The 25,505-nt window shown below is 49.9% G+C and overlaps 11 non-coding genes and 2 pseudogenes across 11 annotated transcripts; all 13 read left to right on the top strand.

Annotated features, from left to right (window-relative positions):
* The first annotated feature begins 595 nt into the window (after positions 1 to 595).
* On the top strand, positions 596 to 786 carry LOC141225296 (U2 spliceosomal RNA). The gene has a single exon (XR_012292572.1). It is a non-coding gene; the product is annotated as a U2 spliceosomal RNA (small nuclear RNA).
* A 1,112-nt stretch (positions 787 to 1,898) lies between these two features.
* On the top strand, positions 1,899 to 2,089 carry LOC141225295 (U2 spliceosomal RNA). The gene has a single exon (XR_012292571.1). It is a non-coding gene; the product is annotated as a U2 spliceosomal RNA (small nuclear RNA).
* Positions 2,090 to 3,204: 1,115 nt separating this feature from the next.
* LOC141225294 (U2 spliceosomal RNA) lies at positions 3,205 to 3,395 on the top strand. The gene has a single exon (XR_012292570.1). It is a non-coding gene; the product is annotated as a U2 spliceosomal RNA (small nuclear RNA).
* A 1,115-nt stretch (positions 3,396 to 4,510) lies between these two features.
* Positions 4,511 to 4,701, top strand: LOC141225293 (U2 spliceosomal RNA). Its single transcript, XR_012292569.1, has one exon. It is a non-coding gene; the product is annotated as a U2 spliceosomal RNA (small nuclear RNA).
* A 1,115-nt stretch (positions 4,702 to 5,816) lies between these two features.
* LOC141225292 (U2 spliceosomal RNA) lies at positions 5,817 to 6,007 on the top strand. The gene has a single exon (XR_012292568.1). It is a non-coding gene; the product is annotated as a U2 spliceosomal RNA (small nuclear RNA).
* Positions 6,008 to 7,122: 1,115 nt separating this feature from the next.
* LOC141225291 (U2 spliceosomal RNA) lies at positions 7,123 to 7,313 on the top strand. The gene has a single exon (XR_012292567.1). It is a non-coding gene; the product is annotated as a U2 spliceosomal RNA (small nuclear RNA).
* A 1,115-nt stretch (positions 7,314 to 8,428) lies between these two features.
* Positions 8,429 to 8,619, top strand: LOC141225289 (U2 spliceosomal RNA). The gene has a single exon (XR_012292565.1). It is a non-coding gene; the product is annotated as a U2 spliceosomal RNA (small nuclear RNA).
* Positions 8,620 to 9,734: 1,115 nt separating this feature from the next.
* Positions 9,735 to 9,925, top strand: LOC141225288 (U2 spliceosomal RNA). The gene has a single exon (XR_012292564.1). It is a non-coding gene; the product is annotated as a U2 spliceosomal RNA (small nuclear RNA).
* A 1,115-nt stretch (positions 9,926 to 11,040) lies between these two features.
* On the top strand, positions 11,041 to 11,231 carry LOC141225287 (U2 spliceosomal RNA). Its single transcript, XR_012292563.1, has one exon. It is a non-coding gene; the product is annotated as a U2 spliceosomal RNA (small nuclear RNA).
* A 1,115-nt stretch (positions 11,232 to 12,346) lies between these two features.
* Positions 12,347 to 12,424, top strand: LOC141225137 (U2 spliceosomal RNA; annotated as a pseudogene).
* Positions 12,425 to 17,987: 5,563 nt separating this feature from the next.
* On the top strand, positions 17,988 to 18,180 carry LOC141225630 (U2 spliceosomal RNA). Its single transcript, XR_012292901.1, has one exon. It is a non-coding gene; the product is annotated as a U2 spliceosomal RNA (small nuclear RNA).
* A 1,115-nt stretch (positions 18,181 to 19,295) lies between these two features.
* Positions 19,296 to 19,373, top strand: LOC141225136 (U2 spliceosomal RNA; annotated as a pseudogene).
* Positions 19,374 to 24,936: 5,563 nt separating this feature from the next.
* Positions 24,937 to 25,129, top strand: LOC141225628 (U2 spliceosomal RNA). The gene has a single exon (XR_012292899.1). It is a non-coding gene; the product is annotated as a U2 spliceosomal RNA (small nuclear RNA).
* Positions 25,130 to 25,505: the final 376 nt, after the last annotated feature.

The raw sequence follows: 25,505 nt of genomic DNA, 5'->3' as shown, positions 1-25,505 counted from the left end.
TTTCATTTAATGCCTGCAGACTATAAAAGAGAACCCAACCCAAAAAGTTTGGTTGATTAGTCTGTGGCATTCTGTTAAACTGTTGCTTATGGCGGTCTCTGTGAGCTTCTCAGCGACATTCAGCCAGCCAGGTATCCTGCCTGCAGTAGATGGAATGTGGCAATGGAACGCTGGCTGCGCGTGTCATAATAGGCTCTGAGCCTTTATATACCTGTGCACAGCAGCAGCCACCTTCAGTCTGCTGCTGGACAGCCAGTAGCAGCAGCAGCAGGAGAGGTATGTAATCAGGAGCCCTCCTGCTAAGGGTAGACAGCTGCTCGTTCCACCCCACCCCCCGCCTTAATTGGTTCTCCTCCCTTCCAACGGTGTTGAGGCGGGTGGGAACAGCAGGGGGTGAAGGTGCTGTGTTTAAAGAGGTGGAGTTATGCAGATCTAAAACGCGTGGATTGCAGCAGCAGCAAGCCGAAAAGTGCAGGCATGTAAGGGATCTAGAGGTTGACAACATGTCTTCTTAACGGGAGTCCAGGAGCTCATCTCCACAAATGGACTTTTCAGGATCCTTGGGTGGCTCCGTAGTTTGAAACCAATTCTGGTTATCGCTTCTCGGCCTTTTGGCTAAGATCAAGTGTAGTATCTGTTCTTATCAGTTTAATATCTGATACGTCCCCTATCTGGGGACCATATATTAAATGGATTTTTAGAACAGGGAGATGGAAAAAGAGCTTGCTCTGTCCACTCCACGCATTGACCTGGTATTGCAGTATCTCCAGGACCGGTGCACCCCTTCTTTAATGCAGTTTCTAAAATCAGAAAGAATTGAATTCAATGTTTTTTGTTCATTTTGCTTGTTTGTCGGATTTTGGGATGGACTCTTTGGCTTTGCTTTTCTTCTCCTCATTGGATTTTTCATGTTCAAAGTTGCAGAAGCCAGATTACAAGCTCATTTTGGTTCAACTTCAGCAACTGTGCATTGCATTGCCATGTAATGTGATGCAATGCTATCTTTCTAGCTCTCCCTTTTTACTTCCTTTTGGATAAACAGACATATTAGGCAAGCATTTTGGAGCTTTCACCTAAATAACTACAGGTGGTGAGATAAGCTGCACAATATAATTGACCTTTCAGTATATTGTTGCACACACACCATCTATTTAGCAAATGCCCTTGTTATCAACAGCAGCCTTTTAAACTCACCTGAGCTAACAGGTATGTGCGCTGGTTACTCTGCTGCGCTTAAAATTTCTTTTTTGGTTTGCTACAATGCCTTTTCTGAAACGTTGTCTCCTTCTGCTGGAACACTGACTTCTTTCATTTAATGCCTGCAGACTATAAAAGAGAACCCAACCCAAAAAGTTTGGTTGATTAGTCTGTGGCATTCTGTTAAACTGTTGCTTATGGCGGTCTCTGTGAGCTTCTCAGCGACATTCAGCCAGCCAGGTATCCTGCCTGCAGTAGATGGAATGTGGCAATGGAACGCTGGCTGCGCGTGTCATAATAGGCTCTGAGCCTTTATATACCTGTGCACAGCAGCAGCCACCTTCAGTCTGCTGCTGGACAGCCAGCAGCAGCAGCAGGAGAGGTATGTAATCAGGAGCCCTCCTGCTAAGGGTAGACAGCTGCTCGTTCCACCCCACCCCCCGCCTTAATTGGTTCTCCTCCCTTCCAACGGTGTTGAGGCGGGTGGGAACAGCAGGGGGTGAAGGTGCTGTGTTTAAAGAGGTGGAGTTATGCAGATCTAAAACGCGTGGATTGCAGCAGCAGCAAGCCGAAAAGTGCAGGCATGTAAGGGATCTAGAGGTTGACAACATGTCTTCTTAACGGGAGTCCAGGAGCTCATCTCCACAAATGGACTTTTCAGGATCCTTGGGTGGCTCCGTAGTTTGAAACCAATTCTGGTTATCGCTTCTCGGCCTTTTGGCTAAGATCAAGTGTAGTATCTGTTCTTATCAGTTTAATATCTGATACGTCCCCTATCTGGGGACCATATATTAAATGGATTTTTAGAACAGGGAGATGGAAAAAGAGCTTGCTCTGTCCACTCCACGCATTGACCTGGTATTGCAGTATCTCCAGGACCGGTGCACCCCTTCTTTAATGCAGTTTCTAAAATCAGAAAGAATTGAATTCAATGTTTTTTGTTCATTTTGCTTGTTTGTCGGATTTTGGGATGGACTCTTTGGCTTTGCTTTTCTTCTCCTCATTGGATTTTTCATGTTCAAAGTTGCAGAAGCCAGATTACAAGCTCATTTTGGTTCAACTTCAGCAACTGTGCATTGCATTGCCATGTAATGTGATGCAATGCTATCTTTCTAGCTCTCCCTTTTTACTTCCTTTTGGATAAACAGACATATTAGGCAAGCATTTTGGAGCTTTCACCTAAATAACTACAGGTGGTGAGATAAGCTGCACAATATAATTGACCTTTCAGTATATTGTTGCACACACACCATCTATTTAGCAAATGCCCTTGTTATCAACAGCAGCCTTTTAAACTCACCTGAGCTAACAGGTATGTGCGCTGGTTACTCTGCTGCGCTTAAAATTTCTTTTTTGGTTTGCTACAATGCCTTTTCTGAAACGTTGTCTCCTTCTGCTGGAACACTGACTTCTTTCATTTAATGCCTGCAGACTATAAAAGAGAACCTAACCCAAAAAGTTTGGTTGATTAGTCTGTGGCATTCTGTTAAACTGTTGCTTATGGCGGTCTCTGTGAGCTTCTCAGCGACATTCAGCCAGCCAGGTATCCTGCCTGCAGTAGATGGAATGTGGCAATGGAACGCTGGCTGCGCGTGTCATAATAGGCTCTGAGCCTTTATATACCTGTGCACAGCAGCAGCCACCTTCAGTCTGCTGCTGGACAGCCAGCAGCAGCAGCAGCAGGAGAGGTATGTAATCAGGAGCCCTCCTGCTAAGGGTAGACAGCTGCTCGTTCCACCCCACCCCCCGCCTTAATTGGTTCTCCTCCCTTCCAACGGTGTTGAGGCGGGTGGGAACAGCAGGGGGTGAAGGTGCTGTGTTTAAAGAGGTGGAGTTATGCAGATCTAAAACGCGTGGATTGCAGCAGCAGCAAGCCGAAAAGTGCAGGCATGTAAGGGATCTAGAGGTTGACAACATGTCTTCTTAACGGGAGTCCAGGAGCTCATCTCCACAAATGGACTTTTCAGGATCCTTGGGTGGCTCCGTAGTTTGAAACCAATTCTGGTTATCGCTTCTCGGCCTTTTGGCTAAGATCAAGTGTAGTATCTGTTCTTATCAGTTTAATATCTGATACGTCCCCTATCTGGGGACCATATATTAAATGGATTTTTAGAACAGGGAGATGGAAAAAGAGCTTGCTCTGTCCACTCCACGCATTGACCTGGTATTGCAGTATCTCCAGGACCGGTGCACCCCTTCTTTAATGCAGTTTCTAAAATCAGAAAGAATTGAATTCAATGTTTTTTGTTCATTTTGCTTGTTTGTCGGATTTTGGGATGGACTCTTTGGCTTTGCTTTTCTTCTCCTCATTGGATTTTTCATGTTCAAAGTTGCAGAAGCCAGATTACAAGCTCATTTTGGTTCAACTTCAGCAACTGTGCATTGCATTGCCATGTAATGTGATGCAATGCTATCTTTCTAGCTCTCCCTTTTTACTTCCTTTTGGATAAACAGACATATTAGGCAAGCATTTTGGAGCTTTCACCTAAATAACTACAGGTGGTGAGATAAGCTGCACAATATAATTGACCTTTCAGTATATTGTTGCACACACACCATCTATTTAGCAAATACCCTTGTTATCAACAGCAGCCTTTTAAACTCACCTGAGCTAACAGGTATGTGCGCTGGTTACTCTGCTGCGCTTAAAATTTCTTTTTTGGTTTGCTACAATGCCTTTTCTGAAACGTTGTCTCCTTCTGCTGGAACACTGACTTCTTTCATTTAATGCCTGCAGACTATAAAAGAGAACCCAACCCAAAAAGTTTGGTTGATTAGTCTGTGGCATTCTGTTAAACTGTTGCTTATGGCGGTCTCTGTGAGCTTCTCAGCGACATTCAGCCAGCCAGGTATCCTGCCTGCAGTAGATGGAATGTGGCAATGGAACGCTGGCTGCGCGTGTCATAATAGGCTCTGAGCCTTTATATACCTGTGCACAGCAGCAGCCACCTTCAGTCTGCTGCTGGACAGCCAGCAGCAGCAGCAGCAGGAGAGGTATGTAATCAGGAGCCCTCCTGCTAAGGGTAGACAGCTGCTCGTTCCACCCCACCCCCCGCCTTAATTGGTTCTCCTCCCTTCCAACGGTGTTGAGGCGGGTGGGAACAGCAGGGGGTGAAGGTGCTGTGTTTAAAGAGGTGGAGTTATGCAGATCTAAAATGCGTGGATTGCAGCAGCAGCAAGCCGAAAAGTGCAGGCATGTAAGGGATCTAGAGGTTGACAACATGTCTTCTTAACGGGAGTCCAGGAGCTCATCTCCACAAATGGACTTTTCAGGATCCTTGGGTGGCTCCGTAGTTTGAAACCAATTCTGGTTATCGCTTCTCGGCCTTTTGGCTAAGATCAAGTGTAGTATCTGTTCTTATCAGTTTAATATCTGATACGTCCCCTATCTGGGGACCATATATTAAATGGATTTTTAGAACAGGGAGATGGAAAAAGAGCTTGCTCTGTCCACTCCACGCATTGACCTGGTATTGCAGTATCTCCAGGACCGGTGCACCCCTTCTTTAATGCAGTTTCTAAAATCAGAAAGAATTGAATTCAATGTTTTTTGTTCATTTTGCTTGTTTGTCGGATTTTGGGATGGACTCTTTGGCTTTGCTTTTCTTCTCCTCATTGGATTTTTCATGTTCAAAGTTGCAGAAGCCAGATTACAAGCTCATTTTGGTTCAACTTCAGCAACTGTGCATTGCATTGCCATGTAATGTGATGCAATGCTATCTTTCTAGCTCTCCCTTTTTACTTCCTTTTGGATAAACAGACATATTAGGCAAGCATTTTGGAGCTTTCACCTAAATAACTACAGGTGGTGAGATAAGCTGCACAATATAATTGACCTTTCAGTATATTGTTGCACACACACCATCTATTTAGCAAATGCCCTTGTTATCAACAGCAGCCTTTTAAACTCACCTGAGCTAACAGGTATGTGCGCTGGTTACTCTGCTGCGCTTAAAATTTCTTTTTTGGTTTGCTACAATGCCTTTTCTGAAACGTTGTCTCCTTCTGCTGGAACACTGACTTCTTTCATTTAATGCCTGCAGACTATAAAAGAGAACCCAACCCAAAAAGTTTGGTTGATTAGTCTGTGGCATTCTGTTAAACTGTTGCTTATGGCGGTCTCTGTGAGCTTCTCAGCGACATTCAGCCAGCCAGGTATCCTGCCTGCAGTAGATGGAATGTGGCAATGGAACGCTGGCTGCGCGAGTCATAATAGGCTCTGAGCCTTTATATACCTGTGCACAGCAGCAGCCACCTTCAGTCTGCTGCTGGACAGCCAGCAGCAGCAGCAGCAGGAGAGGTATGTAATCAGGAGCCCTCCTGCTAAGGGTAGACAGCTGCTCGTTCCACCCCACCCCCCGCCTTAATTGGTTCTCCTCCCTTCCAACGGTGTTGAGGCGGGTGGGAACAGCAGGGGGTGAAGGTGCTGTGTTTAAAGAGGTGGAGTTATGCAGATCTAAAACGCGTGGATTGCAGCAGCAGCAAGCCGAAAAGTGCAGGCATGTAAGGGATCTAGAGGTTGACAACATGTCTTCTTAACGGGAGTCCAGGAGCTCATCTCCACAAATGGACTTTTCAGGATCCTTGGGTGGCTCCGTAGTTTGAAACCAATTCTGGTTATCGCTTCTCGGCCTTTTGGCTAAGATCAAGTGTAGTATCTGTTCTTATCAGTTTAATATCTGATACGTCCCCTATCTGGGGACCATATATTAAATGGATTTTTAGAACAGGGAGATGGAAAAAGAGCTTGCTCTGTCCACTCCACGCATTGACCTGGTATTGCAGTATCTCCAGGACCGGTGCACCCCTTCTTTAATGCAGTTTCTAAAATCAGAAAGAATTGAATTCAATGTTTTTTGTTCATTTTGCTTGTTTGTCGGATTTTGGGATGGACTCTTTGGCTTTGCTTTTCTTCTCCTCATTGGATTTTTCATGTTCAAAGTTGCAGAAGCCAGATTACAAGCTCATTTTGGTTCAACTTCAGCAACTGTGCATTGCATTGCCATGTAATGTGATGCAATGCTATCTTTCTAGCTCTCCCTTTTTACTTCCTTTTGGATAAACAGACATATTAGGCAAGCATTTTGGAGCTTTCACCTAAATAACTACAGGTGGTGAGATAAGCTGCACAATATAATTGACCTTTCAGTATATTGTTGCACACACACCATCTATTTAGCAAATGCCCTTGTTATCAACAGCAGCCTTTTAAACTCACCTGAGCTAACAGGTATGTGCGCTGGTTACTCTGCTGCGCTTAAAATTTCTTTTTTGGTTTGCTACAATGCCTTTTCTGAAACGTTGTCTCCTTCTGCTGGAACACTGACTTCTTTCATTTAATGCCTGCAGACTATAAAAGAGAACCCAACCCAAAAAGTTTGGTTGATTAGTCTGTGGCATTCTGTTAAACTGTTGCTTATGGCGGTCTCTGTGAGCTTCTCAGCGACATTCAGCCAGCCAGGTATCCTGCCTGCAGTAGATGGAATGTGGCAATGGAACGCTGGCTGCGCGTGTCATAATAGGCTCTGAGCCTTTATATACCTGTGCACAGCAGCAGCCACCTTCAGTCTGCTGCTGGACAGCCAGCAGCAGCAGCAGCAGGAGAGGTATGTAATCAGGAGCCCTCCTGCTAAGGGTAGACAGCTGCTCGTTCCACCCCACCCCCCGCCTTAATTGGTTCTCCTCCCTTCCAACGGTGTTGAGGCGGGTGGGAACAGCAGGGGGTGAAGGTGCTGTGTTTAAAGAGGTGGAGTTATGCAGATCTAAAACGCGTGGATTGCAGCAGCAGCAAGCCGAAAAGTGCAGGCATGTAAGGGATCTAGAGGTTGACAACATGTCTTCTTAACGGGAGTCCAGGAGCTCATCTCTACAAATGGACTTTTCAGGATCCTTGGGTGGCTCCGTAGTTTGAAACCAATTCTGGTTATCGCTTCTCGGCCTTTTGGCTAAGATCAAGTGTAGTATCTGTTCTTATCAGTTTAATATCTGATACGTCCCCTATCTGGGGACCATATATTAAATGGATTTTTAGAACAGGGAGATGGAAAAAGAGCTTGCTCTGTCCACTCCACGCATTGACCTGGTATTGCAGTATCTCCAGGACCGGTGCACCCCTTCTTTAATGCAGTTTCTAAAATCAGAAAGAATTGAATTCAATGTTTTTTGTTCATTTTGCTTGTTTGTCGGATTTTGGGATGGACTCTTTGGCTTTGCTTTTCTTCTCCTCATTGGATTTTTCATGTTCAAAGTTGCAGAAGCCAGATTACAAGCTCATTTTGGTTCAACTTCAGCAACTGTGCATTGCATTGCCATGTAATGTGATGCAATGCTATCTTTCTAGCTCTCCCTTTTTACTTCCTTTTGGATAAACAGACATATTAGGCAAGCATTTTGGAGCTTTCACCTAAATAACTACAGGTGGTGAGATAAGCTGCACAATATAATTGACCTTTCAGTATATTGTTGCACACACACCATCTATTTAGCAAATGCCCTTGTTATCAACAGCAGCCTTTTAAACTCACCTGAGCTAACAGGTATGTGCGCTGGTTACTCTGCTGCGCTTAAAATTTCTTTTTTGGTTTGCTACAATGCCTTTTCTGAAACGTTGTCTCCTTCTGCTGGAACACTGACTTCTTTCATTTAATGCCTGCAGACTATAAAAGAGAACCCAACCCAAAAAGTTTGGTTGATTAGTCTGTGGCATTCTGTTAAACTGTTGCTTATGGCGGTCTCTGTGAGCTTCTCAGCGACATTCAGCCAGCCAGGTATCCTGCCTGCAGTAGATGGAATGTGGCAATGGAACGCTGGCTGCGCGAGTCATAATAGGCTCTGAGCCTTTATATACCTGTGCACAGCAGCAGCCACCTTCAGTCTGCTGCTGGACAGCCAGCAGCAGCAGCAGCAGGAGAGGTATGTAATCAGGAGCCCTCCTGCTAAGGGTAGACAGCTGCTCGTTCCACCCCACCCCCCGCCTTAATTGGTTCTCCTCCCTTCCAACGGTGTTGAGGCGGGTGGGAACAGCAGGGGGTGAAGGTGCTGTGTTTAAAGAGGTGGAGTTATGCAGATCTAAAACGCGTGGATTGCAGCAGCAGCAAGCCGAAAAGTGCAGGCATGTAAGGGATCTAGAGGTTGACAACATGTCTTCTTAACGGGAGTCCAGGAGCTCATCTCCACAAATGGACTTTTCAGGATCCTTGGGTGGCTCCGTAGTTTGAAACCAATTCTGGTTATCGCTTCTCGGCCTTTTGGCTAAGATCAAGTGTAGTATCTGTTCTTATCAGTTTAATATCTGATACGTCCCCTATCTGGGGACCATATATTAAATGGATTTTTAGAACAGGGAGATGGAAAAAGAGCTTGCTCTGTCCACTCCACGCATTGACCTGGTATTGCAGTATCTCCAGGACCGGTGCACCCCTTCTTTAATGCAGTTTCTAAAATCAGAAAGAATTGAATTCAATGTTTTTTGTTCATTTTGCTTGTTTGTCGGATTTTGGGATGGACTCTTTGGCTTTGCTTTTCTTCTCCTCATTGGATTTTTCATGTTCAAAGTTGCAGAAGCCAGATTACAAGCTCATTTTGGTTCAACTTCAGCAACTGTGCATTGCATTGCCATGTAATGTGATGCAATGCTATCTTTCTAGCTCTCCCTTTTTACTTCCTTTTGGATAAACAGACATATTAGGCAAGCATTTTGGAGCTTTCACCTAAATAACTACAGGTGGTGAGATAAGCTGCACAATATAATTGACCTTTCAGTATATTGTTGCACACACACCATCTATTTAGCAAATGCCCTTGTTATCAACAGCAGCCTTTTAAACTCACCTGAGCTAACAGGTATGTGCGCTGGTTACTCTGCTGCGCTTAAAATTTCTTTTTTGGTTTGCTACAATGCCTTTTCTGAAACGTTGTCTCCTTCTGCTGGAACACTGACTTCTTTCATTTAATGCCTGCAGACTATAAAAGAGAACCCAACCCAAAAAGTTTGGTTGATTAGTCTGTGGCATTCTGTTAAACTGTTGCTTATGGCGGTCTCTGTGAGCTTCTCAGCGACATTCAGCCAGCCAGGTATCCTGCCTGCAGTAGATGGAATGTGGCAATGGAACGCTGGCTGCGCGTGTCATAATAGGCTCTGAGCCTTTATATACCTGTGCACAGCAGCAGCCACCTTCAGTCTGCTGCTGGACAGCCAGCAGCAGCAGCAGCAGGAGAGGTATGTAATCAGGAGCCCTCCTGCTAAGGGTAGACAGCTGCTCGTTCCACCCCACCCCCCGCCTTAATTGGTTCTCCTCCCTTCCAACGGTGTTGAGGCGGGTGGGAACAGCAGGGGGTGAAGGTGCTGTGTTTAAAGAGGTGGAGTTATGCAGATCTAAAACGCGTGGATTGCAGCAGCAGCAAGCCGAAAAGTGCAGGCATGTAAGGGATCTAGAGGTTGACAACATGTCTTCTTAACGGGAGTCCAGGAGCTCATCTCCACAAATGGACTTTTCAGGATCCTTGGGTGGCTCCGTAGTTTGAAACCAATTCTGGTTATCGCTTCTCGGCCTTTTGGCTAAGATCAAGTGTAGTATCTGTTCTTATCAGTTTAATATCTGATACGTCCCCTATCTGGGGACCATATATTAAATGGATTTTTAGAACAGGGAGATGGAAAAAGAGCTTGCTCTGTCCACTCCACGCATTGACCTGGTATTGCAGTATCTCCAGGACCGGTGCACCCCTTCTTTAATGCAGTTTCTAAAATCAGAAAGAATTGAATTCAATGTTTTTTGTTCATTTTGCTTGTTTGTCGGATTTTGGGATGGACTCTTTGGCTTTGCTTTTCTTCTCCTCATTGGATTTTTCATGTTCAAAGTTGCAGAAGCCAGATTACAAGCTCATTTTGGTTCAACTTCAGCAACTGTGCATTGCATTGCCATGTAATGTGATGCAATGCTATCTTTCTAGCTCTCCCTTTTTACTTCCTTTTGGATAAACAGACATATTAGGCAAGCATTTTGGAGCTTTCACCTAAATAACTACAGGTGGTGAGATAAGCTGCACAATATAATTGACCTTTCAGTATATTGTTGCACACACACCATCTATTTAGCAAATGCCCTTGTTATCAACAGCAGCCTTTTAAACTCACCTGAGCTAACAGGTATGTGCGCTGGTTACTCTGCTGCGCTTAAAATTTCTTTTTTGGTTTGCTACAATGCCTTTTCTGAAACGTTGTCTCCTTCTGCTGGAACACTGACTTCTTTCATTTAATGCCTGCAGACTATAAAAGAGAACCCAACCCAAAAAGTTTGGTTGATTAGTCTGTGGCATTCTGTTAAACTGTTGCTTATGGCGGTCTCTGTGAGCTTCTCAGCGACATTCAGCCAGCCAGGTATCCTGCCTGCAGTAGATGGAATGTGGCAATGGAACGCTGGCTGCGCGTGTCATAATAGGCTCTGAGCCTTTATATACCTGTGCACAGCAGCAGCCACCTTCAGTCTGCTGCTGGACAGCCAGCAGCAGCAGCAGCAGGAGAGGTATGTAATCAGGAGCCCTCCTGCTAAGGGTAGACAGCTGCTCGTTCCACCCCACCCCCCGCCTTAATTGGTTCTCCTCCCTTCCAACGGTGTTGAGGCGGGTGGGAACAGCAGGGGGTGAAGGTGCTGTGTTTAAAGAGGTGGAGTTATGCAGATCTAAAACGCGTGGATTGCAGCAGCAGCAAGCCGAAAAGTGCAGGCATGTAAGGGATCTAGAGGTTGACAACATGTCTTCTTAACGGGAGTCCAGGAGCTCATCTCCACAAATGGACTTTTCAGGATCCTTGGGTGGCTCCGTAGTTTGAAACCAATTCTGGTTATCGCTTCTCGGCCTTTTGGCTAAGATCAAGTGTAGTATCTGTTCTTATCAGTTTAATATCTGATACGTCCCCTATCTGGGGACCATATATTAAATGGATTTTTAGAACAGGGAGATGGAAAAAGAGCTTGCTCTGTCCACTCCACGCATTGACCTGGTATTGCAGTATCTCCAGGACCGGTGCACCCCTTCTTTAATGCAGTTTCTAAAATCAGAAAGAATTGAATTCAATGTTTTTTGTTCATTTTGCTTGTTTGTCGGATTTTGGGATGGACTCTTTGGCTTTGCTTTTCTTCTCCTCATTGGATTTTTCATGTTCAAAGTTGCAGAAGCCAGATTACAAGCTCATTTTGGTTCAACTTCAGCAACTGTGCATTGCATTGCCATGTAATGTGATGCAATGCTATCTTTCTAGCTCTCCCTTTTTACTTCCTTTTGGATAAACAGACATATTAGGCAAGCATTTTGGAGCTTTCACCTAAATAACTACAGGTGGTGAGATAAGCTGCACAATATAATTGACCTTTCAGTATATTGTTGCACACACACCATCTATTTAGCAAATGCCCTTGTTATCAACAGCAGCCTTTTAAACTCACCTGAGCTAACAGGTATGTGCGCTGGTTACTCTGCTGCGCTTAAAATTTCTTTTTTGGTTTGCTACAATGCCTTTTCTGAAACGTTGTCTCCTTCTGCTGGGACACTGACTTCTTTCATTTAATGCCTGCAGACTATAAAAGAGAACCCAACCCAAAAAGTTTGGTTGATTAGTCTGTGGCATTCTGTTAAACTGTTGCTTATGGCGGTCTCTGTGAGCTTCTCAGCGACATTCAGCCAGCCAGGTATCCTGCCTGCAGTAGATGGAATGTGGCAATGGAACGCTGGCTGCGCGTGTCATAATAGGCTCTGAGCCTTTATATACCTGTGCACAGCAGCAGCCACCTTCAGTCTGCTGCTGGACAGCCAGCAGCAGCAGCAGCAGGAGAGGTATGTAATCAGGAGCCCTCCTGCTAAGGGTAGACAGCTGCTCGTTCCACCCCACCCCCCGCCTTAATTGGTTCTCCTCCCTTCCAACGGTGTTGAGGCGGGTGGGAACAGCAGGGGGTGAAGGTGCTGTGTTTAAAGAGGTGGAGTTATGCAGATCTAAAACGCGTGGATTGCAGCAGCAGCAAGCCGAAAAGTGCAGGCATGTAAGGGATCTAGAGGTTGACAACATGTCTTCTTAACGGGAGTCCAGGAGCTCATCTCCACAAATGGACTTTTCAGGATCCTTGGGTGGCTCCGTAGTTTGAAACCAATTCTGGTTATCGCTTCTCGGCCTTTTGGCTAAGATCAAGTGTAGTATCTGTTCTTTTAAGAACACAAGAGCTACGATCTACACTTGACGAGAGCGATCGAACTCGGAAGGAGAAGAGCTTCGGAGCCCAGCTGACATCAGAGAACGAAGGCGGATATCGGTGGGAGGAAGAAGCTCTAAAGAATCCAGAAGAAGACGAAGACTCGGAGAAGAATCGGGCTGTCCTGTGGAATCTTCGAGGAAGAAAATCATCGAGACAAAGACCTTTCGGGGAATTTGTCCAGAACACGACGGGAGAAGAATCTACATAGCTCCACCCATTCCGGGAAGAGTTCCAGATCCAGCTCCAAGAAGTAACTGCAGGAGGAAAGCCATGGCAAGCGCTGCGAGGAAGGCCGAAAAGAAGAGCCTGGAGCTGGGGACAGCCAGGAGGGCCCAGCCAGGAGCCGATTCTGACCCCAAGGACTCTGCCTCCACGACTGGCCAGCAGAAGGGACCCCAGAAGCCCCGCCACGAAGCTCCAGCCCTGGAGCCATGGATGCGGCAGACGGTGGCCCTGAAGCTGAAGGAAGTGGATGGGAGGGTGCCGGACATGTCCTCGGACGTGTTCTGCCAGAAGATGCTGCTGGATCGAGGCTTCTCCAGGTCGGACACCCTCAGCATCCAGACCTTCTTGACGGGGATCTTCTTCGTCACCTTCGCCACTGTGAACACCTGCAGGAGGTTCTGGGAAATGGTAAGCGCAAAAGGACCGGATAATTCTTTCTCTGCCTTTACAGGTAGCTGCCCTATCCAGAGGGATGAAAGGAGGATCACGGTCTCCATGCGCAACCCGCACACCCCAGGCCAAGACATCTGTACCTTCCTGAGACGCTTCTGTTTGGTTGTGAAGGAACCCTCTCACATCCTGAATGGACTCGGCTTCTGGACAGGTAAGTGGTCGGTGACCGTTAGACTTCACAGGGACCTGGCGTACTCAGACGGACTTCGGCACCTGCCCCCGACATTCTCCCTGGGCAACTCCTACGGCCTCATCTATTACCCGGACATGCCGCGGAACTGCAGGAGATGCGGCAAGAACGGCCACGAGATGAAGGACTGCAAGGAGGATGCCTGCAGGATTTGTCGAGTGACGGGACACAGCTCGAAGGACTGCCCGAAGAAGACGTCCTGCAACCTGTGTGGGCTGGCGGCTCATCTGTACAAGGATTGCCCCAGGCGTGAGAGATCCTGGGCATCGGTGGTTGCGACGACCCCAGCTACGGAGGACAAGGCCCCGACGACCAGGCCTGTGAAGGTCAAGGACGCGACGACCAAGGCCCCAGCGGCCAAGGCCGAGACGACCAAGGCCAAAGCGGTCAAGGAGTCGGTGGCCAAAGCCCCAGCGACGGTCCCAGCAGCTCCGAAGCAGAAGAAAAAGTCAAAGGAGGGTAAGAGTTCTGTCACCCCTCTCTCGATCCCTCCCCCTGCCACCCCCGTCCAATCCCCCCCCACCCCGGCCACCCCTGCTGAGGATTCCACTTCCTCTTCCTCCTTCCCCTACTCCTCAGCAGGTGTCCTTTCCCCTGCCCCGGCAGCCACTCTCCCTCCCCAGACCATGGTAGCGGTGGAATTAACCTTTCCTCCACCCGCCGCTATCTATTCCGAGGAGGATTTTCCCCTTCTTGTCTCCCCAGTTCCAACCCGGGGAAAGAGGAAGGTGGAGGACAGCCCTGCTACTGAATCCTCCAAAAAGAAGATTCTGGATTTCGTAGGCGAAAAGGAGGATACCCTCCCTGAGCCAGAAGAGATGGAGCACATGGTTGAGACCCTGGTGGCCGAGCCAGAAGAGGAGGAACTGGTGGTCGCCGAGATTGAGGCCGCGCTGCTTGACCAGATGGAGGAAGAGGGCCTGCTGGTGATCCCGTCACCAGCAGTCAACACCGACGAGGGACCACCCGACCGGAGTGGTAACTAAGGTGTATTGCCTGCGCTAACTTTTTCTTTTTTCCCTACATGATGGCTAATATTAACTTATTTTCCATTAATGTCAGGAGCATCAAGGACAAGTTCAGACGTCAGACTATTTATGCCTTCCTTACTTCCCAGTTGTGTGATGTTTATATGTTGCAGGAATGTTCCCTTCCCTCCTCTAGGTCCTTCAAACATCTGGCCAGGGAGTGGTCCCACGGTCCATCCTACTGGTCCGGTGGGGGTGACTGCAAGTCTGCGGGGGTCGCAATTCTGATCGGGGGGGCGCATTCACGCTTGAGTCCGTCCAGGAGCTCATCTGCGGCAGGGCTCTTGTTGTAGATGGCAACTGGGCGGGAGAACCTGTCAGGTTCATCAACGTGTATGCGTCCCCACTGAAGAATGAGCGTTTGGAGCTTTTCCAGACCCTGCAGCTTCAGCTTGACACCACCAGGACCTTAGTGATGGCCGGGGATTTCAACTGCCCCATCGAGGAGGACGGTCGTAGTTCTGGCACATCTGCCAAGTTGGACATCACGTCCAAGCTGCTCATCGAGATGGTAACCGAGGCCTCTCTTCAGGACGTGGTGGGCTCCATGGGGAGAGGCTCCACGAACTATTCGTAGAGCCGACCCGATGGCTCACTCCGCTCCAGGATTGACTTTGTGTTCACCTCTCGGGCAGTCAGGCAGAGTAGGCACTCGATGGTCTCCTGCTTCTTCTCCGACCACAGAGCCATTCACTTACAAGGTGTCCTCGGCGACGGTTTTCCGTCCGGCCCCGGCTCCTGGAAGCTGAATTGTGCTCTGCTGGCTCAGGATGAAGTCGTGGAGGAGCTGAGAGCAGCCTACGCAATGTGGCAGTCCTACAAGGGTAGCTTCCAAACAGTCTCTGATTGGTGGGAATATGTTAAACTTGAGTTTCGCTGTTTCTTTCAGGCCAAGGGTCGACAACAGGCGTGTGAGAAGAGGAGGGACTTCAGAGGGCTGCAGCGCGAGCTGCGGTCGCTGCAGGACCTTCTTCACTGCGGCTGGGACGTGAGGGAGGAGCTGGAGGAGACCAAGAAGAGCCTGAAAAGGCACTTTGAGGAGGAGTCCAAGCGAATCGTCTTCCGTTCCAAAGTGGAGAATCTGGAGAAGGGTGAGAAATGTAACTCATTCTTTTTCAGGAAACTTCATGCCGGTCACACGCCCCTGAACGAGCTGCGAGACGAGAGCGGAAACATGCGACGTGGGAAGGAGGACGTGATGAGAGTCGTCAGCGACTTCTACAGCGAACTCTACTCCCACAAGACTACCGACCCCGACGCTGCTGATAAGTTCCTGTCAGGTATCACTAACCATCTTGATCCTGCAGGCACGGCAGCCTTGGACAAACCTCTGATGGTGGGCGAATTGCTCTCTGCCGCTAAATCCTTTAGGACCGGCAGGACCCCGGGCAGTGATGGTCTTCCAGCGGAGCTCTATGTAGCGCTGGGAGACCTCATCTGTCCGGACCTGTTGGACCTGTACGAGGAGATGGTGGTGGAGGGTAGAATGCCTCCATCTTTGAGGGAAGGAATGGTCACGATCCTGTACAAGCGGAAGGGAGAGAGGTGCGACCTGAGGAATTGGCGTCCCATCACTCTGCTCAACGTGGACTACAAGATCCTGGCCAAGACGATGGCGACACGACTTAAGACGGTCATCGGACGGATCATCCACCCGGACCAGACCTGCGGCATCCCTGGACGTCGCATCGCAGACAGCCTCGCTCTCGTGCGGGACACGGTCGAGTACATCAAGGTCCGCCGCGCACACGCGGCCCTGGTCTCCTTGGATCAGGAGAAGGCCTTCGACCGGGTTTCCCACGAGTTCATGGGCCGAGCTCTGCACCGGTTAGGTTTGGGTAACATGTTTTGTTCGTATGTCCGTCTGATGTATTTTGATATCCACAGCTCGGTGTTGGTGAACGGCTGGAAGACTGACCCCTTCCCTGTCCTCTCTGGGGTCAGACAAGGCTGACCTCTATCACCTCTTCTTTTTGTTTGTGTTATAGAACTCTTCGCAGAGGCTATCCGGCAGAATGGAGAGATCAGAGGGATCACCGCACCGGGTCCGGGACGACACGAGGTCAAGTGCTCGCTCTACATGGACGACGTCACCGTCTTCTGCGCTGATCGTGGTTCAGTCGACGCCCTCGTCCAGACGTGTGAGAGGTTCGGCCGGGCTTCAGGGGCCAAAGTCAACTGCAGGAAGTCGGAAGCCATGCTCTTCGGGGATTGGCAGCCGGCCTCCTCCGCCCCCTTCCCCTTCAACATTCAACCGGATTTCCTCAAGGTGCTGGGAGTCTGGTTCGGGAAGGAAGGAGCGGCCCTCAAGTCCTGGCAAGAACGCTTGGCCAAGGTGAAGCAACGGATCGGACTCTGGAGCCTCAGACACCTCACTTGTGAGGGTAAGGCACTCGTCCTGCGTAATGAGGTCCTGCCCGTCTTGCAGTACACGGCGCAGGCCTGGCCCCCACACGTCACTGTGTGCAGGGCCATTACCAGGACAGTGTTTCACTTTGTCTGGGGATCCAAGATGGACAGAGTCAGGCGGGCCGTCATGTACAAGGAGCCTCGCAAGGGTGGGAAGGGCGTTCCAGATATCCCCACCCTCCTGCGATCCTCTTTTGTGTGTGATTGTGTCCGCCGGACTTTGCAAGTCAAGAATGGCTCCGCGGGCAGGTCCATGTCTCGCTTCTTCCTGCTTCCTCTTTGGAGGCGACTCGGCTGGGACAAGTGGGACAGCTCCTTCCCCTACAACTGGACGACGCCATGGTTCTACGGAGACGTCGTTCGATTTGTGGGGGAGCATCAACTGGAGGGACTCAAGCCCGACTTGTGGAAGCCCAAAACTATCCACAAGCTAATCAGAGCCAAGGATGACGTGGAGAACATCACAGGACTTCACCAGGACACGCTGGAGACTGTGTGGACAAATGTGTCGTCTGACAGGCTGACCAACGGGCACAAGGACTTGTCGTGGATGGCGATTCAGGGCGGACTGCCCGTCCGGTCATTCATGCATGCCCGGAACCTGTGCAAGACCCGGTACTGCCCAAGGTGCCCCTTCGTGGAGGAAACATCTTTGCACACTTTTTGGGACTGCGGATTTGCACAGCGCCTATTGACTGCACTTGAGGACGACCTGAGGAACTCTGTCCCCAGGGCGAGCCTATCGCACCATTCTGTGCTTTACGGACTCATCCCTGGGGTTCATACCGTCGGAGCCATCCAGGAGGCTTGGCGCCTTATGAACTGCTTCAAGGATGCCGTTTGGGTCGCCAGGAACCGGCTCATCTTGAGGAGGGAGAGGATGTCCATCCAGGACTGCCGCAGGCTGATCCACAGCCTGCTCAGAGACTATTCCATCATGGACGGTCCGGAGGACGAGGACGAGGACTAAACCCCTCCTCCCCCTCTCCCCTTATGTGTCTTGTCTTTCAATAAAGCTTCGGGCCTGTGATTTTCCCCTCCCCATCCCCTTTTTCCCAATCCCCATCCCTTTTCACGGTTCGTCGTACTGTATTGATTGACATGCTTTTTCTTTCAGATTGAGTGTTTTGTGTAGCATAGGGGTGTGATGTGTCTAGTTAGTGCGTCGTATCCTCATGCTATGTAAATATGATGTAGAATTCTGTGTGTACTGGGCTGCGGCACTGTACACTGTCTGTTAACTTATTTTTTGTGCTAATAAAAGATATATTCAATCAAAAAATCTGTTCTTATCAGTTTAATATCTGATACGTCCCCTATCTGGGGACCATATATTAAATGGATTTTTAGAACAGGGAGATGGAAAAAGAGCTTGCTCTGTCCACTCCACGCATTGACCTGGTATTGCAGTATCTCCAGGACCGGTGCACCCCTTCTTTAATGCAGTTTCTAAAATCAGAAAGAATTGAATTCAATGTTTTTTGTTCATTTTGCTTGTTTGTCGGATTTTGGGATGGACTCTTTGGCTTTGCTTTTCTTCTCCTCATTGGATTTTTCATGTTCAAAGTTGCAGAAGCCAGATTACAAGCTCATTTTGGTTCAACTTCAGCAACTGTGCATTGCATTGCCATGTAATGTGATGCAATGCTATCTTTCTAGCTCTCCCTTTTTACTTCCTTTTGGATAAACAGACATATTAGGCAAGCATTTTGGAGCTTTCACCTAAATAACTACAGGTGGTGAGATAAGCTGCACAATATAATTGACCTTTCAGTATATTGTTGCACACACACCATCTATTTAGCAAATGCCCTTGTTATCAACAGCAGCCTTTTAAACTCACCTGAGCTAACAGGTATGTGCGCTGGTTACTCTGCTGCGCTTAAAATTTCTTTTTTGGTTTGCTACAATGCCTTTTCTGAAACGTTGTCTCCTTCTGCTGGAACACTGACTTCTTTCATTTAATGCCTGCAGACTATAAAAGAGAACCCAACCCAAAAAGTTTGGTTGATTAGTCTGTGGCATTCTGTTAAACTGTTGCTTATGGCGGTCTCTGTGAGCTTCTCAGCGACATTCAGCCAGCCAGGTATCCTGCCTGCAGTAGATGGAATGTGGCAATGGAACGCTGGCTGCGCGTGTCATAATAGGCTCTGAACCTTTATATACCTGTGCACAGCAGCAGCCACCTTCAGTCTGCTGCTGGACAGCCAGCAGCAGCAGCAGCAGGAGAGGTATGTAATCAGGAGCCCTCCTGCTAAGGGTAGACAGCTGCTCGTTCCACCCCACCCCCCGCCTTAATTGGTTCTCCTCCCTTCCAACGGTGTTGAGGCGGGTGGGAACAGCAGGGGGTGAAGGTGCTGTGTTTAAAGAGGTGGAGTTATGCAGGTCTAAAACGCGTGGATTGCAGCAGCAGCAAGCCGAAAAGTGCAGGCATGTAAGGGATCTAGAGGTTGACAACATGTCTTCTTAACGGGAGTCCAGGAGCTCATCTCCACAAATGGACTTTTCAGGATCCTTGGGTGGCTCCGTAGTTTGAAACCAATTCTGGTTATCGCTTCTCGGCCTTTTGGCTAAGATCAAGTGTAGTATCTGTTCTTTTAAGAACACAAGAGCTACGATCTACACTTGACGAGAGCGATCGAACTCGGAAGGAGAAGAGCTTCGGAGCCCAGCTGACATCAGAGAACGAAGGCGGATATCGGTGGGAGGAAGAAGCTCTAAAGAATCCAGAAGAAGACGAAGACTCGGAGAAGAATCGGGCTGTCCTGTGGAATCTTCGAGGAAGAAAATCATCGAGACAAAGACCTTTCGGGGAATTTGTCCAGAACACGACGGGAGAAGAATCTACATAGCTCCACCCATTCCGGGAAGAGTTCCAGATCCAGCTCCAAGAAGTAACTGCAGGAGGAAAGCCATGGCAAGCGCTGCGAGGAAGGCCGAAAAGAAGAGCCTGGAGCTGGGGACAGCCAGGAGGGCCCAGCCAGGAGCCGATTCTGACCCCAAGGACTCTGCCTCCACGACTGGCCAGCAGAAGGGACCCCAGAAGCCCCGCCACGAAGCTCCAGCCCTGGAGCCATGGATGCGGCAGACGGTGGCCCTGAAGCTGAAGGAAGTGGATGGGAGGGTGCCGGACATGTCCTCGGACGTGTTCTGCCAGAAGATGCTGCTGGATCGAGGCTTCTCCAGGTCGGACACCCTCAGCATCCAGACCTTCTTGACGGGGATCTTCTTCGTCACCTTCGCCACTGTGAACACCTGCAGGAGGTTCTGGGAAATGGTAAGCGCAAAAGGACCGGATAATTCTTTCTCTGCCTTTACAGGTAGCTGCCCTATCCAGAGGGATGAAAGGAGGATCACGGTCTCCATGCGCAACCCGCACACCCCAGGCCAAGACATCTGTACCTTCCTGAGACGCTTCTGTTTGGTTGTGAAGGAACCCTCTCACATCCTGAATGGACTCGGCTTCTGGACAGGTAAGTGGTCGGTGACCGTTAGACTTCACAGGGACCTGGCGTACTCAGACGGACTTCGGCACCTGCCCCCGACATTCTCCCTGGGCAACTCCTACGGCCTCATCTATTACCCGGACATGCCGCGGAACTGCAGGAGATGCGGCAAGAACGGCCACGAGATGAAGGACTGCAAGGAGGATGCCTGCAGGATTTGTCGAGTGACGGGACACAGCTCGAAGGACTGCCCGAAGAAGACGTCCTGCAACCTGTGTGGGCTGGCGGCTCATCTGTACAAGGATTGCCCCAGGCGTGAGAGATCCTGGGCATCGGTGGTTGCGACGACCCCAGCTACGGAGGACAAGGCCCCGACGACCAGGCCTGTGAAGGTCAAGGACGCGACGACCAAGGCCCCAGCGGCCAAGGCCGAGACGACCAAGGCCAAAGCGGTCAAGGAGTCGGTGGCCAAAGTCCCAGCGATGGTCCCAGCAGCTCCGAAGCAGAAGAAAAAGTCAAAGGAGGGTAAGAGTTCTGTCACCCCTCTCTCGATCCCTCCCCCTGCCACCCCCGTCCAATCCCCCCCCACCCCGGCCACCCCTGCTGAGGATTCCACTTCCTCTTCCTCCTTCCCCTACTCCTCAGCAGGTGTCCTTTCCCCTGCCCCGGCAGCCACTCTCCCTCCCCAGACCATGGTAGCGGTGGAATTAACCTTTCCTCCACCCGCCGCTATCTATTCCGAGGAGGATTTTCCCCTTCTTGTCTCCCCAGTTCCAACCCGGGGAAAGAGGAAGGTGGAGGACAGCCCTGCTACTGAATCCTCCAAAAAGAAGATTCTGGATTTCGTAGGCGAAAAGGAGGATACCCTCCCTGAGCCAGAAGAGATGGAGCACATGGTTGAGACCCTGGTGGCCGAGCCAGAAGAGGAGGAACTGGTGGTCGCCGAGATTGAGGCCGCGCTGCTTGACCAGATGGAGGAAGAGGGCCTGCTGGTGATCCCGTCACCAGCAGTCAACACCGACGAGGGACCACCCGACCGGAGTGGTAACTAAGGTGTATTGCCTGCGCTAACTTTTTCTTTTTTCCCTACATGATGGCTAATATTAACTTATTTTCCATTAATGTCAGGAGCATCAAGGACAAGTTCAGACGTCAGACTATTTATGCCTTCCTTACTTCCCAGTTGTGTGATGTTTATATGTTGCAGGAATGTTCCCTTCCCTCCTCTAGGTCCTTCAAACATCTGGCCAGGGAGTGGTCCCACGGTCCATCCTACTGGTCCGGTGGGGGTGACTGCAAGTCTGCGGGGGTCGCAATTCTGATCGGGGGGGCGCATTCACGCTTGAGTCCGTCCAGGAGCTCATCTGCGGCAGGGCTCTTGTTGTAGATGGCAACTGGGCGGGAGAACCTGTCAGGTTCATCAACGTGTATGCGTCCCCACTGAAGAATGAGCGTTTGGAGCTTTTCCAGACCCTGCAGCTTCAGCTTGACACCACCAGGACCTTAGTGATGGCCGGGGATTTCAACTGCCCCATCGAGGAGGACGGTCGTAGTTCTGGCACATCTGCCAAGTTGGACATCACGTCCAAGCTGCTCATCGAGATGGTAACCGAGGCCTCTCTTCAGGACGTGGTGGGCTCCATGGGGAGAGGCTCCACGAACTATTCGTGGAGCCGACCCGATGGCTCACTCCGCTCCAGGATTGACTTTGTGTTCACCTCTCGGGCAGTCAGGCAGAGTAGGCACTCGATGGTCTCCTGCTTCTTCTCCGACCACAGAGCCATTCACTTACAAGGTGTCCTCGGCGACGGTTTTCCGTCCGGCCCCGGCTCCTGGAAGCTGAATTGTGCTCTGCTGGCTCAGGATGAAGTCGTGGAGGAGCTGAGAGCAGCCTACGCAATGTGGCAGTCCTACAAGGGTAGCTTCCAAACAGTCTCTGATTGGTGGGAATATGTTAAACTTGAGTTTCGCTGTTTCTTTCAGGCCAAGGGTCGACAACAGGCGTGTGAGAAGAGGAGGGACTTCAGAGGGCTGCAGCGCGAGCTGCGGTCGCTGCAGGACCTTCTTCACTGCGGCTGGGACGTGAGGGAGGAGCTGGAGGAGACCAAGAAGAGCCTGAAAAGGCACTTTGAGGAGGAGTCCAAGCGAATCGTCTTCCGTTCCAAAGTGGAGAATCTGGAGAAGGGTGAGAAATGTAACTCATTCTTTTTCAGGAAACTTCATGCCGGTCACACGCCCCTGAACGAGCTGCGAGACGAGAGCGGAAACATGCGACGTGGGAAGGAGGACGTGATGAGAGTCGTCAGCGACTTCTACAGCGAACTCTACTCCCACAAGACTACCGACCCCGACGCTGCTGATAAGTTCCTGTCAGGTATCACTAACCATCTTGATCCTGCAGGCACGGCAGCCTTGGACAAACCTCTGATGGTGGGCGAATTGCTCTCTGCCGCTAAATCCTTTAGGACCGGCAGGACCCCGGGCAGTGATGGTCTTCCAGCGGAGCTCTATGTAGCGCTGGGAGACCTCATCTGTCCGGACCTGTTGGACCTGTACGAGGAGATGGTGGTGGAGGGTAGAATGCCTCCATCTTTGAGGGAAGGAATGGTCACGATCCTGTACAAGCGGAAGGGAGAGAGGTGCGACCTGAGGAATTGGCGTCCCATCACTCTGCTCAACGTGGACTACAAGATCCTGGCCAAGACGATGGCGACACGACTTAAGACGGTCATCGGACGGATCATCCACCCGGACCAGACCTGCGGCATCCCTGGACGTCGCATCGCAGACAGCCTCGCTCTCGTGCGGGACACGGTCGAGTACATCAAGGTCCGCCGCGCACACGCGGCCCTGGTCTCCTTGGATCAGGAGAAGGCCTTCGACCGGGTTTCCCACGAGTTCATGGGCCGAGCTCTGCACCGGTTAGGTTTGGGTAACATGTTTTGTTCGTATGTCCGTCTGATGTATTTTGATATCCACAGCTCGGTGTTGGTGAACGGCTGGAAGACTGACCCCTTCCCTGTCCTCTCTGGGGTCAGACAAGGCTGACCTCTATCACCTCTTCTTTTTGTTTGTGTTATAGAACTCTTCGCAGAGGCTATCCGGCAGAATGGAGAGATCAGAGGGATCACCGCACCGGGTCCGGGACGACACGAGGTCAAGTGCTCGCTCTACATGGACGACGTCACCGTCTTCTGCGCTGATCGTGGTTCAGTCGACGCCCTCGTCCAGACGTGTGAGAGGTTCGGCCGGGCTTCAGGGGCCAAAGTCAACTGCAGGAAGTCGGAAGCCATGCTCTTCGGGGATTGGCAGCCGGCCTCCTCCGCCCCCTTCCCCTTCAACATTCAACCGGATTTCCTCAAGGTGCTGGGAGTCTGGTTCGGGAAGGAAGGAGCGGCCCTCAAGTCCTGGCAAGAACGCTTGGCCAAGGTGAAGCAACGGATCGGACTCTGGAGCCTCAGACACCTCACTTGTGAGGGTAAGGCACTCGTCCTGCGTAATGAGGTCCTGCCCGTCTTGCAGTACACGGCGCAGGCCTGGCCCCCACACGTCACTGTGTGCAGGGCCATTACCAGGACAGTGTTTCACTTTGTCTGGGGATCCAAGATGGACAGAGTCAGGCGGGCCGTCATGTACAAGGAGCCTCGCAAGGGTGGGAAGGGCGTTCCAGATATCCCCACCCTCCTGCGATCCTCTTTTGTGTGTGATTGTGTCCGCCGGACTTTGCAAGTCAAGAATGGCTCCGCGGGCAGGTCCATGTCTCGCTTCTTCCTGCTTCCTCTTTGGAGGCGACTCGGCTGGGACAAGTGGGACAGCTCCTTCCCCTACAACTGGACGACGCCATGGTTCTACGGAGACGTCGTTCGATTTGTGGGGGAGCATCAACTGGAGGGACTCAAGCCCGACTTGTGGAAGCCCAAAACTATCCACAAGCTAATCAGAGCCAAGGATGACGTGGAGAACATCACAGGACTTCACCAGGACACGCTGGAGACTGTGTGGACAAATGTGTCGTCTGACAGGCTGACCAACGGGCACAAGGACTTGTCGTGGATGGCGATTCAGGGCGGACTGCCCGTCCGGTCATTCATGCATGCCCGGAACCTGTGCAAGACCCGGTACTGCCCAAGGTGCCCCTTCGTGGAGGAAACATCTTTGCACACTTTTTGGGACTGCGGATTTGCACAGCGCCTATTGACTGCACTTGAGGACGACCTGAGGAACTCTGTCCCCAGGGCGAGCCTATCGCACCATTCTGTGCTTTACGGACTCTTCCCTGGGGTTCATACCGTCGGAGCCATCCAGGAGGCTTGGCGCCTTATGAACTGCTTCAAGGATGCCGTTTGGGTCGCCAGGAACCGGCTCATCTTGAGGAGGGAGAGGATGTCCATCCAGGACTGCCGCAGGCTGATCCACAGCCTGCTCAGAGACTATTCCATCATGGACGGTCCGGAGGACGAGGACGAGGACTAAACCCCTCCTCCCCCTCTCCCCTTATGTGTCTTGTCTTTCAATAAAGCTTCGGGCCTGTGATTTTCCCCTCCCCATCCCCTTTTTCCCAATCCCCATCCCTTTTCACGGTTCGTCGTACTGTATTGATTGACATGCTTTTTCTTTCAGATTGAGTGTTTTGTGTAGCATAGGGGTGTGATGTGTCTAGTTAGTGCGTCGTATCCTCATGCTATGTAAATATGATGTAGAATTCTGTGTGTACTGGGCTGCGGCACTGTACACTGTCTGTTAACTTATTTTTTGTGCTAATAAAAGATATATTCAATCAAAAAATCTGTTCTTATCAGTTTAATATCTGATACGTCCCCTATCTGGGGACCATATATTAAATGGATTTTTAGAACAGGGAGATGGAAAAAGAGCTTGCTCTGTCCACTCCACGCATTGACCTGGTATTGCAGTATCTCCAGGACCGGTGCACCCCTTCTTTAATGCAGTTTCTAAAATCAGAAAGAATTGAATTCAATGTTTTTTGTTCATTTTGCTTGTTTGTCGGATTTTGGGATGGACTCTTTGGCTTTGCTTTTCTTCTCCTCATTGGATTTTTCATGTTCAAAGTTGCAGAAGCCAGATTACAAGCTCATTTTGGTTCAACTTCAGCAACTGTGCATTGCATTGCCATGTAATGTGATGCAATGCTATCTTTCTAGCTCTCCCTTTTTACTTCCTTTTGGATAAACAGACATATTAGGCAAGCATTTTGGAGCTTTCACCTAAATAACTACAGGTGGTGAGATAAGCTGCACAATATAATTGACCTTTCAGTATATTGTTGCACACACACCATCTATTTAGCAAATGC

This window comes from Phyllobates terribilis, unplaced genomic scaffold (assembly GCF_046119375.1).
Source record: "Phyllobates terribilis strain yellow unplaced genomic scaffold, ASM4611937v1 Scaffold_404__1_contigs__length_1715579, whole genome shotgun sequence".
Classification (NCBI taxonomy): Eukaryota; Metazoa; Chordata; class Amphibia; order Anura; family Dendrobatidae; genus Phyllobates; species Phyllobates terribilis.
Note: the sequence above shows the minus strand (reverse complement) of the source record. Positions and strands in the feature narration are given on the sequence as shown.